At 51.4% G+C, this 18908-nt stretch overlaps 1 protein-coding gene across 3 annotated transcripts in view; it reads right to left on the bottom strand.

The window, feature by feature from the left end:
* Positions 1–18908, bottom strand: part of Sipa1l3 (signal induced proliferation associated 1 like 3) — a 204655-nt gene that overhangs the window by 108576 nt on the left and 77171 nt on the right. For all 3 annotated transcript variants that reach the window (XM_028787588.1, XM_028787590.1, XM_028787589.1), the window contains exon 2: positions 9539–9612. The gene's annotated coding sequence lies outside the window, so the exon portion shown is untranslated. The remainder of the gene's footprint in view (positions 1–9538; positions 9613–18908) is intronic.

Raw genomic sequence — 18908 nt, 5'->3', positions numbered from 1 at the left:
TAGAATCCCCCAGTGAGGGGCTGGGGGCGTGGCTCAGTGGTAGAGCCCCTGCCTAGAATCCCCAGTGAGGGGCTGGGGGCGTGGCTCAGTGGTAGAGCCTCTGCCTAGAATCCCCCAGTGAGGGGCTGGAGGCGTGGCTCAGTGGTAGAGCCCCTGCCTAGAATCCCCCAGTGAGGGGCTGGGGGCGTGGCTCAGTGGTAGAGTCCCTGCCTAGAATCCCCCAGTGAGGGGCTGGGGGCGTGGCTCAGTGGCAGAGCCCCTGCCTAGAATCCCCCAGTGAGGGGCTGGGGGCGTGGCTCAGTGGTAGAATGCTTGCCTAGTTCCAGTATCAACTACTAGCATAATATAAAAAGACGCCTTCATGGGTGCTGGAGGACTGAGTGGCTGCCCACAGCACAGTGGCATCAAAGACAGGCCTGATGGAGACCCCCTGTTTACGGTTCTCTGCCAGCACCTCAGCCACAGAGGCAGTGCTGCTAAGAACCCACACACCTGTGAGGATTTCGAAGCTCTATATGGCATGGCTGCATGTTCTGAAGGGAAGCCCCTTCTCCTGAGGATTGGCAGCTGTGCCACAGTAGAGGAAGGACAGCAAGGCTGCTCACTCAGCCAGCAGCACGCAGTAGTGTGGTAACTAGGGCAAAGGGGAGACCTGGGACTTTCCACACCCAAGGAATCTGCCACCATTCACCATTCAAGAGGGGCCCTTGCTGAGTGACAGCAGCACCCGCACCCACCACACTCTCTGGGCCCACAAAGAAACCACATTTGGGAGAGAATGGCAACGTGGGAACCCCTACTGACCTGCCTACCAAGAAAGGCACACTTGGTTGACATCCTATGAGGGAAACAGGGAGATGCTGTAGGAGCAGGTAGCAGCTCAGAGCCTGGGAGAAAATGAGGACACCCATATGGAGATCGGGAGGGAGCCTTGGCTCTGAGAGGACACAGCCATGAGTCATGGCAGCCTAAGACTTTTCTGAGGAACGTCAGGGCTGCAGTGACCTGTTTTGTGGGCCTCCCATGACCTAGAGTGACCAACAAGCTGCTCTTTCCTAGAACTGAATCTAGAACTGGGGCACCTTCTCCTGTGCAGAAAATGACTTTGAGTCCTGCAGGTAGGACAGCCAGTTGGCAGGGGGATGGTGGAGCCTCTGACCACGAGCCTGGCTTTCCTGGAGAAGGGCGCTGGGACGCTAAGCCTTGAACATGCACAGAAGAATTCAAAGCCAAACCACTTCATTCCTTGCAACCGTTCCATGAGACTATAGTCCCAGACTTCGGAAGCTGAAGCAAGGGGATCAAGAGTTCAAAGTCAGCCAGGGCTACATAGCAAGACTCTACCTCAAAGAAAACATAAGAAACTAGCCAAGTTCTTCCTCTAAACAAATCCTTCTGCAACTCCCGGGAGCAGTGGAAAGACAATCCAAACTTAGGACAGCTCACTGGGCCCATTGTGGCCAACCTTGTTGCCTTTGCTCACAATGCTGAAATAACTGGTGGCTTCTCTTCTACAGTCAACACCTTCCCTCCTCAGGCCTTTGGCTTTGGTTTATCTAGAGAAGATGCAGCTGAGTTCCCACATTTGAGAAAACTGCAGGAGTCGGCACACCTAGAACGCAATGGAACCGCCTGCTGGGTGAGCACGGGAGATATGCTACCACAGACAACAGGGCCCCAGCCTGCCAGTGGGCGGGTTCCTCTCTACCTTCAAGATGAAGACTGAGGGCTGGTGCTTCAGCCTCCTGAGGCTGTCTTGTTTCCACCCCATTCTAGAGGAAGATCCCCACCTCCGCTCTCTCTCTGGATATTCTGTATTGTCTTTCTGGTTAAACACCCCAGTTAAGCCACATGGCTATGGTGACTGCTTACCCAGATGGTGGGGGTTAGGATCAGACTCTTACAGCAGTTCCTTGCTAAACACACACAGTGCTTCCGGTGTCACCTCAGGAACTGGACCCCTGAAGCTAAGGCTGTGTATTTGAGGAGCTTCTCATAGCTAGCTCCCGGAGCTACCATGATCCCAATTTACCATTGGGATCGGCATGCTGGGCCTGTCCAACAGCAGGCAGCCAGGAGTTTAATCCGAGGAGCATCCGGATAGTCAGGCACCCTTCCCAATGGTTGCACTTCCTAACATCTGCTGCCGACTGGAGGTCAGACGCATGGAACGCACAGGGTTCTACTGCAGGGCTGAAGAGCTCATCCCAAGCGTACTTCCCAAGAGTCCTAAACTCCCCCAACCTGAGAGACAGCCATTTAATATGTTTGTAGCCCATGGTTTCTATGTGTCACACATGGCCTAAGCATCAGAGGGACACATAAATGTTTAGGGCTATGCATTTACCTGATGCATCTATGTCACCTGTACCTCCCATCAGAGTCCAGCTGAGGCCAGCTCTGTATCTTTCTAGCTCCTCATACGGCCTCGGCTTCAGGGGTTCAGTTCCTCTGTCCTCCTCCCTCTCCATTGGTCCCCATTTCCTTGCCTTTTCTGCCTCTCTTCACATTCCCTCTGGGCAACTGTCCTTCTCTCTGGGTACATCCCTCCTCCAGTGATGACCCTGGGCCCCTGGTTTTCAGTACTATGTTTTATTGAGGACCCTGGGTTTCTTCCTGCCTCGGCCTCTCCTGTCCACCTCAGAACCACATGTTCCTGCCACCCTGCCATCTCTCTCAGAGCTATCCAACCAGCCTAGAGCTGTGTGGCTGGATGTTCACACCTCCTTCCGCATTGCCTTACAAGGCTTTGCACTGATGGAGTGCCGCACAGCCATTTCCTCTGAGACAAAGCATCCCACCTTGGAGGGGAGCCTCATTGTGACTCAGGGTAGTCTGCTTGTTTGCTTGCTTGCTTGTTTGTTTGTTTGTTTGTTTGTGAGAGACAGAGTCTCTCTATGTAGTCCTGGTTAGCTCAGAACTGTGTAGTCTAGGGTGGTTCAGAACTCAGAAATGGTCTGTCTCTGCCTCCTGAGTGCTGAGATTAAAGTTATGAGCCACCATACCAAGGGGTAAAGCCAGGATGTTCTAAAGGGAGATGAAACATTTCCTTTTTCCTAGAAGCTCCTTAAGATCAGGAAGTAAATAACTCAAGAGCTTCAGGAAGTCCCTGAAACTGACCAGATTCAGTAGGCACCTCTCTCAAGGTTATACAGACGGTAAGAACTGTAAGACACTGTCAGACAAGACAAGCCACATGAAAGAGACAGAAAGTAACCAAACTGCCTGGAAGCTGCAAATCAGTGAATCAACAAGCTGCCTGAAAGAGACACTTTCAGATTTGTAGAGCTGCTTACAAGTTGCGCAACGAGCTCGAGGGTCCCAGCTTCTGAGAGGCATCATCAATGCTGGGTGAATGAGGGCTGAGTCATTTCTCTCCTGTGAGTAATCCCTCACCCATACTTACTTCTGTAAGTGACCTCAATAAAACTTACCGCCTCATTAAGTTGGACTTTGATGGTACCCTTTTCGGCAGTCTGTCGTTGGTTCCCTATCTAGGGCAAAGTGACATCTATTCACGTCTTCCAGAAAGAGTGTCACACAACATGCAGCCCAACTCAATACCCTCACTACTCACCTGGCAGTTAGGCCCAAACCTCACCTTAGGCTCCTTCTCCCCACACCGCCAAGCAGGCTGCAAGCCTCTCTGAGTCTGCGTGGGAGCTGCTCTTCCCATACCATCAGCTGCTTTACGGTGGTGGGTGCTACAAGGAGATCTTGCTGCCCACACATCCCGAGAGACCCCACTGACATATAGGTCAGACTCCCTGCAGCCCTGCGGTAGGGAAAAGGCTTGTGTCTCTACAAGGCTACACAGGGACCCTGTAGCCTCCCTGTTTCTGAGCCACTGAGTGGGTGTGTGACAGTCTCTCCGTGTGGTTATCATTTGCCTTTCCGTAATGACGTTACGAGTGGTGAGGTTTGAGCTCTAATGGTAGCAGCAAGGACAGCGAGCTGTGTGTTGAGCCTGACACCAAATTGATTATGAGCCACACACATTTTGGGATTCTGAGCAATTTGGGTTTTAGAAAGGCAAACTGGCAAGGTCTGGGGAGCGCTGATAAGTCCAAGGGGACTTCTGCAATGATGATGGATCTATCAGCGTAGATACGCGGTCCCCTGGGGCCAGGGCTGTGGATCAAGGTCCTGAGTGCCCGTAAGCGCACCTCAGCTCCTCACTGGAGGGCGACACTGAGCATTCCAACATCTTAGCCCCAAATCTAACATCAGTTTTGATTTCACGAGTCACCGAATTTCATAGAGTTGATAAAATAAATACAGGTGGATGGTTACGTTGACTATGTCTTTTAAGGTGTATTTTACACTTATTCATTGTGTGTGCATGTGCATGCCACGATACACATATGAAGGTCAGAGAACAACCCGAGGCACTGACTTTCTCCTTCCATCACGTGGGTCCTGGAAAGCAAACCCAGGCCATCTGCCTCGACAGAAACGCCTGTCTCTCTCCTCCGAGCCACCGTGCCAGCCCCCCTGTCTTTTTTGTTTTCTCCTTTTGAGAAAGCGTCTTTCCATGTAGTCCTGGGGTGCCCTGAACTTGTGGTGAGTCCTTCACGGCTGCTCCCAGGCATTATGGGTGTTCGCTATCATTACCAGCTTGTTTTAGGCTTTTTTTGTTTTGTTTTTCGACTGACGAGATGGCTCAATAGTTAACAGCACTTCCTGCGCATCCAGAGGACCTAGGTTCGATTCCCAACACCCTCGTGACTGCTTAACAACTGTCTATAACTTCAGGACCACAGAATCTTGTTTTAGGCTTTTTATGTGTTTGTTTTGGGATGACGAGATCTCTCATGATGTACTCCAGGCTGGCCTAGGCTGACGGCTTCACCTTTCTTTCTACTGTTTGCTCCCTCTACTGGGACTGCCTATCTCAGGACCACTCGGTGACTGTCTTCTTATCCTTCAGGCCCCTCCCACGACACGTGTCAAGCCCCTCCACATAGCTGCCCCAGCTCTTTATCGTCTGCACTGAGCACAGCAGCCCATAGGCTCCTGAAGATTTGATCACTCTGCATTTTCTGAGTCCCCAGGAGGCATGGCATGCAGCAGGTGCTCAATAAGTACCTCACAGATCTACTCTGTAGCCGCAGTATTCACGCCCTCTTCACCTTTCCAGATGGAGACGGAAGTGCATCTAACTGTTCAGGGCTCTGTGCATTCTGCCACCCTCCTGTCCCCGAGCTGTGTCTCTTAGCTGTGGAGCTTCAAGACAGGAGAGACTCAGTCAGGGCCTGGGTCCCTCAAATATAAAATCAATGCTCCCCGACCTGCCGCATGACACATGTCCCCAGGAAAGGATGGCATTGACGGTGGTCATTTTAGCATTTCAGGTTCGTTTGCTGCCGCCTTAGAATCTCACTTGCGGCTGGCAGTCCTGTGAATGGATGAAGTCACTTGAGGCAGGGATACTGTGAAGAGGTTTGGTGGCTCCTGGAAAGTGACAGTCTCTGGCTGCAGGGGGTTACAGCAGTGAAAGGCCTGGGGGAGGGGCAGACACAACATTTACTCCCTGGGAAGTGCTACTTCCACTTCCTGTTGGGAAGATGAAAGGTCCCACCCCACAGCTGATGTCTTTAGATAAGGCTGCCGGCTGCCTCTTCAAACACACTGTCACCTTGTCAGGGACCACACAGCCTATCTCCAGTTCCTGGAGACAGAGGAGGCTGCTTAGAAGCCAGCGCCCCCCTGGGAACCCTATTAGCTGGAGGATGCTTAAAGCAGCAAGGATGCATGAAGGGTGTGGACTAATTCGGGCTGACAACCGTCCAAAGAATCACCCACTGGGGCGCTGCCCTCCCGCTCCGTCCAGGAGAATGAATCACACTGTCAGGTCTAATTTGGGATTCGGGTGATGGGCTGTACAAAGCATCCATGAGTTCTGACTGCAGGGGTCAAGGGCAGTTGGATCCCAAGGCCAGTGCTGAAAAGCCTAGGGACTTCATGAGAAACTAGGTTGGGAGACCAACAGCTGTGGGTCCCTGGTGCACACCGAAGAACATTCCTGTTTTCTCTTGTAAAACTCCTGGGCCAAGCCTCAAGCTAGCAGCAAATTCCTGTTCCCAGAAGACAGATCAGTTACATCCAGGTGCCCTAGGAGTTTGGCATCTGGTGGGTGAGGATCACCATGGCAGCAGGGAACGCTGGTGGTGGTAGTGGTGTTGGCTCAGCTGCTGGTAGGAGGCAGCAACAGCTATAAGGGCTAACGCGTGAGAGCTGCCTCAGCCACCCACCATCAGCACCCGGACCCCAGCATCCTCAGCATCCCCAGCATCCTCAGCATCCTCAGCATCCTCAGCATCCTCAGCTCCCAGGAAGTGACCCCTCCCACACCCCAGCTAGGCTCTGTCCCAGGTACTTAAGTTTGTAAGCACAATTTAACCTTTGAAACCACCTCTAGGGACAAACTGCAGCCCCCATGGCTTAAGCTGCCCAAGTGGGGCCAGCCAGTGGCGCAGCTGAGACTGGAACCCGGGTCGGCTGGCCTCTGAACCAGTGTGCATGGGTTCCCTGTCAACCCATTTTGATTTTCCTGACTTGTAGAAGGCCAAGTGAGGGCTAGGTGTCTGCCCAGGATGCCCACGGCCCTGCAGCTTTCCCGGTTACAGCTCTTGTCATTCTGCCAATGTGCTGCACACGGGGATGAACACAGGGGTACACAGGAAATGTGGGCTCAAGGAGCCCGCAAGATGCCAGGCAGCTGGCAAAGTGGGGCCCTTTCAGACAGAATAACTAAAGGTGCGGGTACTATTTGTTGGGAAAGGAAGACCAGAAGTGTTTTCCCTGGCAACTTACAAGCCCTTCACCTTAAGTCTGGCAAGGAGGATATATGACCAAGACTAGTGGGAGGGGCTTACATACAGGTGTAACGCAAGATAGGACACCACGTCTGTCACTGGCTGGAAGAATTCAGACAGGAGCTGGACAGAATGTAGCCAGGTGTGGCAGGGCTCTGGAGACAGGCTGCCAGGGCTCGGCCTGGACACACTGCTCTGTAAGCACCCTCCCCATCCTGTGTCACGGTGTTCACACCACTGCTACAGGGTAGTGATGGCGGTGACCTCACAGGGTGGGTGTAAGGACAGAGTGAGCTCATGCATGGAGAGTGTTTACGGCAGGGCCTGGCCCCGAGTCAGCTTGCATTAATACCAATTATTACTGCTCTTCTCCCCCGTGGAGCCAGACACTGCTGGCCAGCTTACCATCTGACTCTCTACTGCCCTTTCCTCTGGCCACAAGGTTGAAACGTAGATACCTGCTTTGCTGAGGGGATGGTGATGTGACACCACTGTGACACCACTCTGCCCAGGGAGCCGACAGTGGTTTTATCTGGGGGATTCTGGGAGTGCTCACACAGGTCACTGGAGTTAATCCCCACTTTTGTGTTGTCTGGAACCATAGCAGCAACCCTGTGGCCAAGAGGGGGAAAGCCCTACAGAAACGGGGGCGGCATCAAGCCATGACACTGGCCCACCACAGAGTGTGAGAAACTTTTTTTTTCTTTTAAATCAAAGGTTGTTAGCCTGACAGGGACCTTCCCTCCAGCCCTTTGTGCCAATTAGCCAAGAACTGTAGCTAACAGATGGGGAGGGTCTGGGGACATTACAGCAGACACTGAGAGGGGAGACGACAGCTCCCAGCAGATGCTGGCATTAGTGCGTGTAAGTTTGTGGACACGCAGGGCTTCGTCTGAGTCTTAAAGCTCCTTCCAAATGCCTTTGAGTTATATTTGGAAATTGACAGTGGGGTTGGCAGGGGAAGGACCTGGCAGCCGGACATCACCTTAGCCAAGACAGTCAGATGACACTCTGGGTAATAATCACAGACACTGTGGATCCCCGGGACAATACCCCGAGGAGGGGACATCATTTCTGTGATACTCTTCCCATTCACAATATTGCCTTGATAGTCACGGGAAAATATCAAACAAAGCTAAATCCAGACACTACAAAATCACTTCCTGAGTTACAAAAGAAAGGAGAGAGTGCTGGAACCCGGAACAGACTGTAGGACAGTAAGATATGACGACTGGCTGGGGAGATAGCTTAGTGAAGTGTTTGGTGCCCAAGCATGGGGACCTGGCACTGGTGAAAAGAGCCAGGAGTGGTGGCACATTCGTATCATTTCAGGGCTGGGGGCAGATAAGTAGATTCCCGGGGAATCACTGGTCAGCCAGTCTAACCTAACTGGCAGGGTCCAGTATGAGAACCTGTCTCGAAAACCAAGAGAAGGCTCAGCAGCTAGGAGCACATATTGCTGGCACAGAGGACCCAAGTTTGGCTCCCAGTATTTACCCAGGACAGCTCACAAACACTAAACTCCAGCTCCAGAGGAACCGAAGACCTAGAGGCGCACTCCTTTAATTCCAATATTTGGGAGGCAGAGGCAGGCGACAGATCTCTGGGAGTTCAAGACCAGTCTGGTCTCCAGAGTGAGTTCTGGGACAACCAGGGCTATATAGTGAGACCTTATCTTAAAAACAAAACAAACAGGTAAGCGAACCGAGGTGAACAACAATTGAAATCTAACACCTGCGTACCCATGCAAGAAGCAGCCTCTGCCTCAGAGGATCTAGCAAAACTTTACCGAGATGGACCACTCAGGGAGGAATCCCGCGGTTTCCTGGGGTTCACTGAGTTCCATAGTGTAGCTGCAGGTGTCTGTTTCAGGCGGCAACACTTCTAGTGTCTGGAGCCAGAATTTCCACCCTCTCTCCCTGCTGCCTACACTGTCAGCATCATCCTGTTCTTCCAGGATCAGGCAGCGTTGTCCCCAGCACCCTGCCATAAAGGCTGGCATTGGCATTCAGAAACGCTTCATTAGGAACCAAAAGAGTGTGTGCCCTGAAACTGACTTCACAATCTAAAATCCGTCACAGACCATGAGAGAGCACTATACGTGTTAGAAAAAAAGCACACCCAAATTCTCCCAAATTTAACCTACTTAAACCTACACATCCAGATAGGTATTTACCACACATATGTCAGTCGTGCGCCAGCACCGATGCCGCCGCTGCTGCTGCCGTTGAGTTTTGAACGTACAGAGAGAGCAGCAGCACACGGCAGGGTGATGGGCCCGTTCTGTGTCTCCCTATGTAGGAGGCTCACAAGGAATTCCTTTGTGAGAACTTAAAAAAAAAAAAGTGAAGAGTGAAGACCTACATAAAATGTAAATCGCCTTGAGACCACGTAAAACCAAACACCCTGAGTGTAACTGCCCATGAACAAGGCTCTCTGAGACACACTGTGGGTGGGGGGTGCTCCAGAAGCATCTGCACAGCATGGGTTTGTTCTCAGACGACAGACTGAAATACAAAGTATGCATATGTGTGTGTGGGAAACGGGATAGCAGCACATGGCGCAGTGAATGACGGAACTTACTTCTAAGGGAGGGTGGGAGGAGGGAGGGGTAGTGGTGGAGATGGTTCTCTTCTCGGATATTCTTTGTATGCATATTTTAAAATAACATAGGCATGTGTATTGTTTATAAAATGTAAACAAATAGCCACAGTACTTACTTTAGCACGCCCTGGACACTAGTGCACCTTTGAAGGTCTCGCGAGGGTCAAGGTCAAAGGTCAAGGTCAAAGGCCTATGAAAAGGGAAAAGAAAAGGTCACGCTTTTGGCCAAGTGGCGCAGGGTCTTCCTGCTGTAGCAGTTACCTGTCACACTTGACAGATATCAATCAAAGTCTGGCACTGAGAACACAGTAGAAGCGGGAGACCCGCTGTCCTGAGGAGCAGAAGTTCTAGCGGAGGGGGAGGAGGTGGCTGAGCAAGCACACAAGACCAGGGCTGGCCTGTGTCTGACACAAACTGAGATGCAAACATGGTGAGGGGGGCAGGGCTGCCAGCTCACGCAGTGGAAAGACGCCCAAATGGGTAAGATCACAAACCAAGACTGCCCCGGAAAGAGCTTCCAGGCCATAGAACAGCTGGTGCAAAGGCCCTGAGGCAGGAGAGTCTCCGGGTGGTAGTCCATAGCCACCATGACAGCAAGGACAAAGGAGAGATGCAAAGTGTGGGGCACACGAGGACATTCCTCTCGGAGAGCTATGTGCGGAGAAATGACAACTGAACTTTTCTGACACAAGTCTAGGCGCATGAATATTTGGTATGGCTGTATTTATCTGAATGATTTTAACATTGTGAGTGTATAAAGTGTGTGTGAGCACACGCGTACGTGTACTTCTCTCCTACCTTTATGTAGGCTCTTGGGATCAGACTCAGGTGGTCAGGCTTGTTTGGCAAGTGCTTTGCCCACTAAATCCATCTTGCCGGCACAAGGCGGGGCATTTTAAGGATGAAATGAGTCTGTTCACACTACATGTGCAGGCACACGGTGGGCCCTGTGTCAGGAGATCTAGAAAGGGCAACCCACAAATGTCCACAGGAAATGGGTATGAAAGGCTGCAAAGGACCCAATTCTATCCAGAGATCAAGATGTCTAAAACGGAGCCAAATCCATGCTTGCTTCTCTTTCATGTCTTATGTGTGTATATACAAGAGAAGGAGGGAGGGAGAGGAGAGACGGCCTCTGTGTGTGTGTGTGTGTGTGTGTGTGTGTGTGTAGGGGGCATGGGGCGGACTCTGTAGCTCAGGCTAGCCTCACACATCATCTGCCTCAGTCTCCCAGGTGCTGGGTTAGGTGTGCATCAGTGTGCCTGAATCTATCCACACACTTGTTACTTTACAAGCGAGGTCTAGTGAGGGACTGAGTGACTTAGAAGCAGGTGAGTAAGGTAAGCCAGGTGTGGTGGCACATTCAGGAGGATTAGGGACAGGGACAAACACAAGCTGGAGGACCTCTGCAGGGCAGGGCCCCACTTAGCCGAGCACATGATCCAGACCTGGCGTCATGCTGAAGTCACTGCACTGCTCTCCCCGTTCCGAGCCTGGACACCAGGTAAGCCGAGCAGTGACCAGCAGCCCCAGGACGGGAGGAATGTGAGCAACGGGGCGGCTGACTGGTCACTTACATCTCCTTACATCTCCCAGGACCATCTCAGCCCCTCTGAGAATAAAACAGCACAGAAGACCAACTCAGTCATGGACCCAAAGAGCCAAGAGAGGGGGAAGAGACAGCAGCCTGGCCGCTGTACTGGAGGCCCTGGGTCCTGCAATTCTGGATGCCATTGTCGGTGGGCTCTTCCGGGCTTCACAGTCCCTCTTTTACATAAGCAGGATGGCCTTGACTTATGTTTGCTCTCAAGAAAAATAGCTTCCAACCAACGCAGAAGGGCAGAGGCCGTGCTGTTCCCGCTGATTCCCAGAGTTCACTACCAGGCCATGTAGGGAGGCATAAGATAAAATTAGCAACAGTCACTATACGTAGTGCCAGCAACTCCAGGAAAACACACACTTCAGAAGAACCCAGAAGCAGCCCCTTGGGCCCTTGCCTGTTCCTCAGCTGGCCAAACAGCTTTGACTTTCTGTTGGGAGCTGACTCCTAGCAGAAAGCAGCTATCATCTTTGCAGCCATCTCAGGCCATATACCCTGACAAGAGACTTGTTTTCAATAGCCCACAACAGCTGAGCACACTTTGATAAACATCTTGTCTTTCTCACATATCTTGTTTTGCTGTTTAGTGTCCACAGCTATAAGGAGCACGTGGTAAACATATAAATACCCAGGATTTCCTTTCAATAAAAGAGACTTGATCAGACTCTGTCTTGTCTCCATTCTTCGAGTGTCTTGCCCCTCCATCCCCTCTCTCTCTCTCGCTAGACCCTGCTGACTGACCCAAATGGACCAGGTCAATTTTCGAGGTGTTCCACAGGATGGGAGGGGAGCAGAAAGAAACACTAAGGACATCTCCTTTGTCACCATCAGACTTGCCATTAGCACATTCCTGGAATGACCAGGAAGTCTCCGAATAAAATGCTTGTAAAATTTCACCAGCAAATAGAAACTGGTAAGCAATAGAAACTGGTTTTCTTATTTTTTCCTTTCTCTTTAATTATACACATTTTTGTTTTTTGAGACCAAGGTCTTACTATGTAGTCCTGGTTGTCTTGTAACTCACTATACAGATCAGGTTAGCCTTGAACTCACAGAACCTTCTGAACTCTGGGATTAAAGGTGTGTACCACCACAACATGCCACAGATCCCTCCATCCCCCTCCTCCACCCACCCAAAGACAGGCCATCCTGGACTCAAGCTTTTCCTGCCTCGGCTTGGCATTCCAGAACGGCAAACGCGCCACAGAGCCCAGCTACCTCTGGCTGTCCTTTCTTCAGGGTTAGGTACCTTGGACTGCAAGAGACTGGAGGCCTATCTGCCTGAGGCTACCACACACAGTGTGGGGAAGGAAGGAAAGAGCAGCCCAGGGGACAGCAGTGAAGGAGGGCAACCGAGCCGGTCTAGCCTGAGCTGGGATACCCCAGAGTCCCGGGAGAAGAAAGATGGCATGGCCACATCTCAAGTAGGGACCCATAGGCTAAAATCCTCGTCCCCTTGGCCACAGGCATGGGCTTGGAGAGCCATGGTCCAAGGAGGCCGATCAGAGCTGGCCCTGGGAGTCCTGTTGCTGAGCAGAAGAGACAGGGACTGACTAGGGCTGAATCACCAACCTGGCAAAGTCTTGATAGGAATATGTAAGTGGCACTTAGTCAGCCCAGGTCTGGGATTCCTGCACCCCAAGCTGTTAGGCTCCTTTACAGGTTTAAGATGGGGCCATTCTGTCCTAACAGAAACAACTGAATAGAAGTTCTCTGAGGGAACAGGAGTGCCGGTCACTTGTGTTTAAGGGAACGTGAACCTTTCAGGACACCGAGCTGCTTCTCTCCAATGGAGGAGCCACACTGCGAGGCTGAGTCCTGAGGGAGAGGGGGGGATAGGAACACTGTCATCACTGTCATCTTGTCTGATCTGTCCACTTGATGGACAAGGTGACTGAGGTCCTGGACATGTACTGACTTCTCTGGGGACCAGGGTCAGCCTGAGGACACTGGAGGGCCTACTCCAGCCCCAGAGGGAGCACAGTCTCCAGCGAGACTGCAGAGGAAAGACCATGACAGAGGTGACCCCCACAGCACTGGCTCATGGCAGCACCGTTTGCTTTCTGTTTCACAAAATGGGCTTCCAGGAGCTCAGGGGTCCCCCAAAGTTCCACAATGTCCTAATTGCTATGCCCAAAAGCAACCTTTTGAGGGCTATTTGCAGGTGCACGAACATGGATTTGTCCCTAACTGAACCCTCCTGAGACATGCATTGTTACCACAGCCCTGTGTGCTCCTGGTAGCCCCAAACCAAAGGGCCAAGAAAGCATGGCTGGAAAGCTCTGGAACTATGAGCCAAAATAAACCTTTCCTCCTTTAAACTTATACTGTCTCGGGCATTGTGTCACAGCAATGCAAGCCTAATCAAAACAACCCCCTTTTACGTGTTTTCTGTTCTTCTTTGTTTGGAGGCTGGGCCTCAGTATAAAGCCCAGGCTGCCCTCACATCTGAGAACCCCCTGCCTCAGTCTCCTGAGTGCTGGAATCACTGGCGTGTGCTACCATACCGGGCCTGGCCAGACACTCGCTCTTAGCATGTGTCATGAAGAGCAGCCAAGTCTCTCTCCTCTGAGCAGCCGGCGGTGTGAGTGGCTTCCTGGGCATTCCAAGCTGAGTGTCGGAGCACACCCTGTGGCCTTCCACCATGAGCTATGTTCTCCTTTCTGGACTGTCTGAGATCACCCTCTGGGACATGAAAAAAACTCAGCGACTAACAAAAAACATTGTTCAATTTAGCCTCGTTTAGAGGTGATCCCCAGTATATCCAGCCCCACCCCATCTTTGAAATATCAACTCAGGAAAAGATCTGCTCATTTCAACGGCCTCCCTCCACATTCCAACAAAGAAGAGCTGATACAGGAAGAAGGAATTCTGCCTTGGGAAGACCGAGGCCCTCAACAGCCGCTGAGCTCATGCTGCAATTAATCACGTTTTCTCTTATGACCTACATTCTATTAATAACCCACACGATGATTTAGCATGCGCCCTTGGTGATGGATGCCACCATCAAAGACTACGACTGGGTCACCGGCTTCAAGGACCTTACCTCCTCACTGCCCATACCCCTGACTGACTCTGGAGCTATGCTGGGGGCCAAGGCCAAGGGGCTACAGGAACAGCACACACTCTGCAGGGGCTGTGCATCCAGCCTGCAGCCAGCCCAGGTCCAGCATGGTTCACAGGCCGACCTCTACAATAAAACTGCTTAGGGAAAACAACACCGTGTGACCGTTTCACAGGCAGCAGATTGGCCAAAATGTCAGAGTCTGATACCACCAACTGTGCCAGTGCTGGTGCTAGGGGAACTCTCAGTCACTGTGGGTGGTGACAGAGCTGGAACAAACGTTTTCAAAAAGAAAGTTGGCAAATTTCTTTCTTTCCGTTTTTTTTTCTTTCGGAACAGGTTCTCCCTATGCAGCCCAAGCAGGCCTCCGATCATCTTTCAGCCTCCGGAGTGCAGGGACTGCAGGTGCCGGCCACGACCTCAGCTCTGCAGCCTCTCACAAATGCAAAAGTAACTTCAGTGACACGTTCGTTCTCCCACTGACTTGTGTCCAGGGGTCCCTGCAAATTCCCAGTGCAAGTTCAAGCATGGGTTTTGTAGTTTGCTCTGTGTGTGTAGACTACCTTTTCAACTCTTGACTACCGAGTCACCAAACCCTTCGAACAACCTGTTCCTCTAGCGCACACACACTTTGTCCATTGTGAAGCTTGTCCACTGTGAAGCTGTAGCCCAAGATAGCCTTGAAGTCAGTATGTAGCTGAGGATAACCTTGAACGAGTCATCCTCCTGCCTCTACCTCCTGGTTGATGGATTGTGTGTGCGTGCACCTGTGTAGGCATGCCAGTGACAACACATTGAAATCAGAGGACATTTTGAGGGAACCGGCTCTTTCCTTCTACCATGTGGGTCCCAGGGATCAAACTCAGGTGAGTAAGCTTACAGCAGTTGCCTTTACCAGTGAAGTCACTCGCCGGCCAACTTCTCAACAGATCAGACGTCCTGGTTAGTTTTTATGTGACAGAGGCTAGGTTGGGAAGAGGGAACAGCAATTGAGAAAACGCCTCCGCTAGATTGGCCTGTGAACAAACTTACAGGGCATTTTGATTGATGATTGACGTGGGTGGGCCCACTCCACAGTGGGCAGTGTGGCATTCCTGGGTGGGTGGTCCTGGATGGCATAGCGAGTCAAGCTGAGCAAGCCAGTGAGCAGCCCTGTCTCAGGGTGAGCTCCTGTCTCCAGGTTCCTGCCCTGCCTGAGTTTGTGGTCTGACTCTCTTAGAGGATAGACTATAAACTGTAAGACAAAGTTAACTGTTTTCCTCCTCAAGCTGCTTTTGGTTACAGCGGTTTTATCATAGCAATAGGAACCCTGACTAAGACACTGAGATTAACTTCACTCAAGACCTCACAGCAGGTCTTGTATGTAGCAGAGAAGGCTCGGAAACCAGGGCATTCAATGCCAAGACTACCAACAAGAACAGTGGCGGGGCACACCTTTATTCCCAGCACTTGAGAGAAGAAGCAGGTAGGTCTCTGAGTTTGAGGCCAGCCTGGTCTACAGGTGCAGGATAGCCAGGGCTACACAGAAAAACCCTGTCTTAGAAACAAAACAAAACACACCCAGCCTGAGCTACATAGTGAAGATTATCTCAAAAAAAAAAAAAATCAATCAGTCAACCTCTCTCAACAAAACCGCCAATAATACAATGGGAAGAGAGAAGAGGGCGGGCTTGCTCTTTACCGCACTTCCTATCCTGACAAGACATCAAGGGCTCAGAGACCCACGACACAGGAGTACAGCGATATCACCTTCGGCAACCGTGGCATCTTTCTTCTTTCTTTAGCTATGGTTTATTTGAGCCAGGGCCTCACTATGAAGCCTAGGCTAGCCGGAGCTCACTATGTAGCCCGGGTTATGACATCTGACCCAAGGATGCTGGGAAGCGTTTGCACCTTTCGCCTTTCTCAGCTTGGAGTGTTGCTATGACAGCTAGACTAGAGATGGTCCCCTTCTGTCCACAGAAGAGTTGAACTTCCTCTGGGAACCCTGGCTTCTTGGCAAAGGTGGATCCGGCAGCCACCTTGTGGATACAGGATGGTGAGAACGTGAACCGTGCTGCAGTTGACCTGCCACCTTCTCCATCCAACGCTGTTCTGTGGATTGGAATGACAGCACTGTGCATAGAGATGCTCACAGCCAAATGCACTAGAAATGCAGCTGAAAGCCATGCTCCAGCAGCTGTGGGCTGCTCCATCACATGGCAAGTGTCTTAAAGAGACAGACTCAGTAGAAATCAAACCTTTCTGCCCTGCAGGATTGGTCAAACGCACCTAGAAAGCTGGGAGGACCTCAACTGAGTCTAGCTTTTTTTCTCAGCCTTCGAGAGCATCAGCATGGAGGTCATGTTAAGGCTAAGTCCAGGCTGGGCCCAGCCTGCCCACACATCTGCACGCGCTCTGCTGGCTGGGAAATCCTGCAGAGCTCACAGGTCCTCTCTCCTCCTGTCACCAGCCGGTCGCTAGATATGCCAAGAGTTAAGCCCCTTCCTGCATTGCACTGAAAACAGCCTGTCAGTGTGGCTTCCGCTGCTGGGTGCATTTCCACAAAGCATTCCCCCAGCCCCAGTTAATCAGGTGAAAGTTAGGACAGTGGTCAAGCCACCAAAATAGGTCAGGCTTTGATTGCTAATCCTCTTATTCATAATGCAGTAAGAGGGAAGAATTTATCAGTGAAACTATCCACGGTTACTTAACCTTTGAGTTCCTTTGTGTGCTAAGTAGGAATAATGAGGGCTCTGGGAGGAATATGTTTAAAAAATGATTCAGTGACAACTGTTTACAGTAGGATCTGCCCTCAGAAAGTGCTTAATAAATGTGACAATTTATTCATAATGCTGGTGACACAGTGGTTCTTCCACTAATCGTAAAGTCTTATCCCTTGATTAATCGGACACATGGAGAACTTTGTGACCCCAATTCTGGCCACTTGCAGGGGGTTGTGGGGAACAGTATGAGGGCCCAGGCAGAGAAGCACAAGAAGCTGCTGTGGCTCAGGTCCTGTGGAAAGGAAACAGACAACAGAGCTGCTGCAGCAGCCAACTGCCCACCTGGCAGCCATGCTTCCCTTCTAAGACTACATTTCCCAGCCTCCCTTGCAGCTAGTAGTGGCTGTAAGTGGAAGTAGGAAGCTGTTGTGAAGCTTTGAGGAAATTTCCTCCAGAAACATAAAGCTGGACGGTGCTTTTGCGCCCACTCCCTCACTTCATGGCAAACTCATTGGCCTGACTGCAGCAGCAACAGTGGACTTTGTTCGAGGGACAGTGAAGTGAAAGGATCCTGTTTTTCTGGTGACCACCAGGCAGCCATGCTGGACCGAGGTGCCATGCTATGGACATTTGACTCAGTAGAAAAATCACCTTAATGGAGCTTACACTGCTATCTTTTTAATCTCTGCTTCTGACAGCCTTTTGCTTTCTTTTGTTTGAAATAGGTTCTCAATGGCTGGCCCAGAGTAGCCCAAGCTGGCCTCAAACTTTTAGTGATCTTCTTTCTTCTCCCGCAAGGGCTGGGATTACAGGAGTTCACCACCACACCTGGCTCTGACAGCCATTTGAAATGCACCATTCAGATGACACTGTGTCGTCTTCAACATGAGATGACCAGTCACGAAAACTCAGTGGCACGAGCACCTGCTATCATTTAAAGCATCTTCACTCTCCAGGACTTGCACACTTTCTGTATCACCAAGGAGAAAGCCACGACACAGCACTCCCGGCACTCTGCTCAGAATATGGCTGGCATTGTTTACTTCAGATGAGACAATAAGCGAGCAGCAGGAGATGCCCTGAGTCGTTCGTCAGACAACTCGTGAGCATCACCCTACAGTGGATGTATCAGGGAGAAGTGCCAGACACAGTAAACCGAAGGATGTGCACTGACGGGCCCTCAAAGCTTGTATTCCTGATAACAAGGAGAAACGCACAGATGGACACATGCCTTCATAAGTACGGGCGTTGAGAATCAGCACACAGAAAGCCAGTATGAGTTTAGACCTAGAACTTTAAGGGGGGTGGGGGGAGCCACATGTAAAGAGCATCCGCATGGGAGCAATGGTTAAGCAAGCACTGTCTGTCCATCCGTCCATCCATCCATCCATCCATCCCATCAACAGTCAGCTCCGGAAAGAAATGACAAGCTGACTTCACGCACAACAGACATGAGTCTTGAAGCCGCTAAGTGAAAGAAGCCTGGCCCAGGTGACGAGGGAGGGGCTGCTGCGGGGGTGAGAGGCGGTCACATTACCCTCGCTTCTCTAGGCTGGCACACATACAGGCCGCTAGCCAGCACTGAGGGTAAGCAGGACGAGTGTGTCACGGAGGACGGCACGGTGTGACCCAAAAGTCGTCATTCTCACTGCACTGGCCAATATGTCTTCCGAGGAGAGCATGTGGCCCTGGCAGCGGGGGAAGGAAAGTAAGGGGAGAGCGTGCTGAGCCCCACTGAGAGCAGACTGGGCTCTACAGCTGGAGTGCTGTGGCAGTCCTGTGGGAACGTGGCCACTTACAGCATACTCAAGACATGACATGCATTTAATCCTGGCGCTTAGGAGGCAAAGGCAAGTGGATCTCTGTGAGTGTAAGGCTAGACCGGTTTACATAGTGAGTTCCAGGTCAAGCAGGGAGACGTAGAAATACCCGGTCTCAAAAAATAAAAATTAAAAATTAAAATAAAAAATGGCAGGGGCATTCATGGTCCACTCACAGCTTCCTCTCATCAACAGAGAGAGGCCCAGGTGAGCATCAAGGCCAGTGGTACTACTCCCACCTGAGCACCGCTCCCACCTGTGCACCCCTCCCACCTGTGCACCCCTCCCACCTGTGCA

The sequence above is a fragment of the Grammomys surdaster genome, unplaced genomic scaffold (genome assembly GCF_004785775.1).
Source record: "Grammomys surdaster isolate TR1022 unplaced genomic scaffold, NIH_TR_1.0 125671, whole genome shotgun sequence".
NCBI classification, from domain to species: domain Eukaryota; kingdom Metazoa; phylum Chordata; class Mammalia; order Rodentia; family Muridae; genus Grammomys; species Grammomys surdaster.
This window is presented reverse-complemented; position numbering and strand designations above follow the sequence as displayed.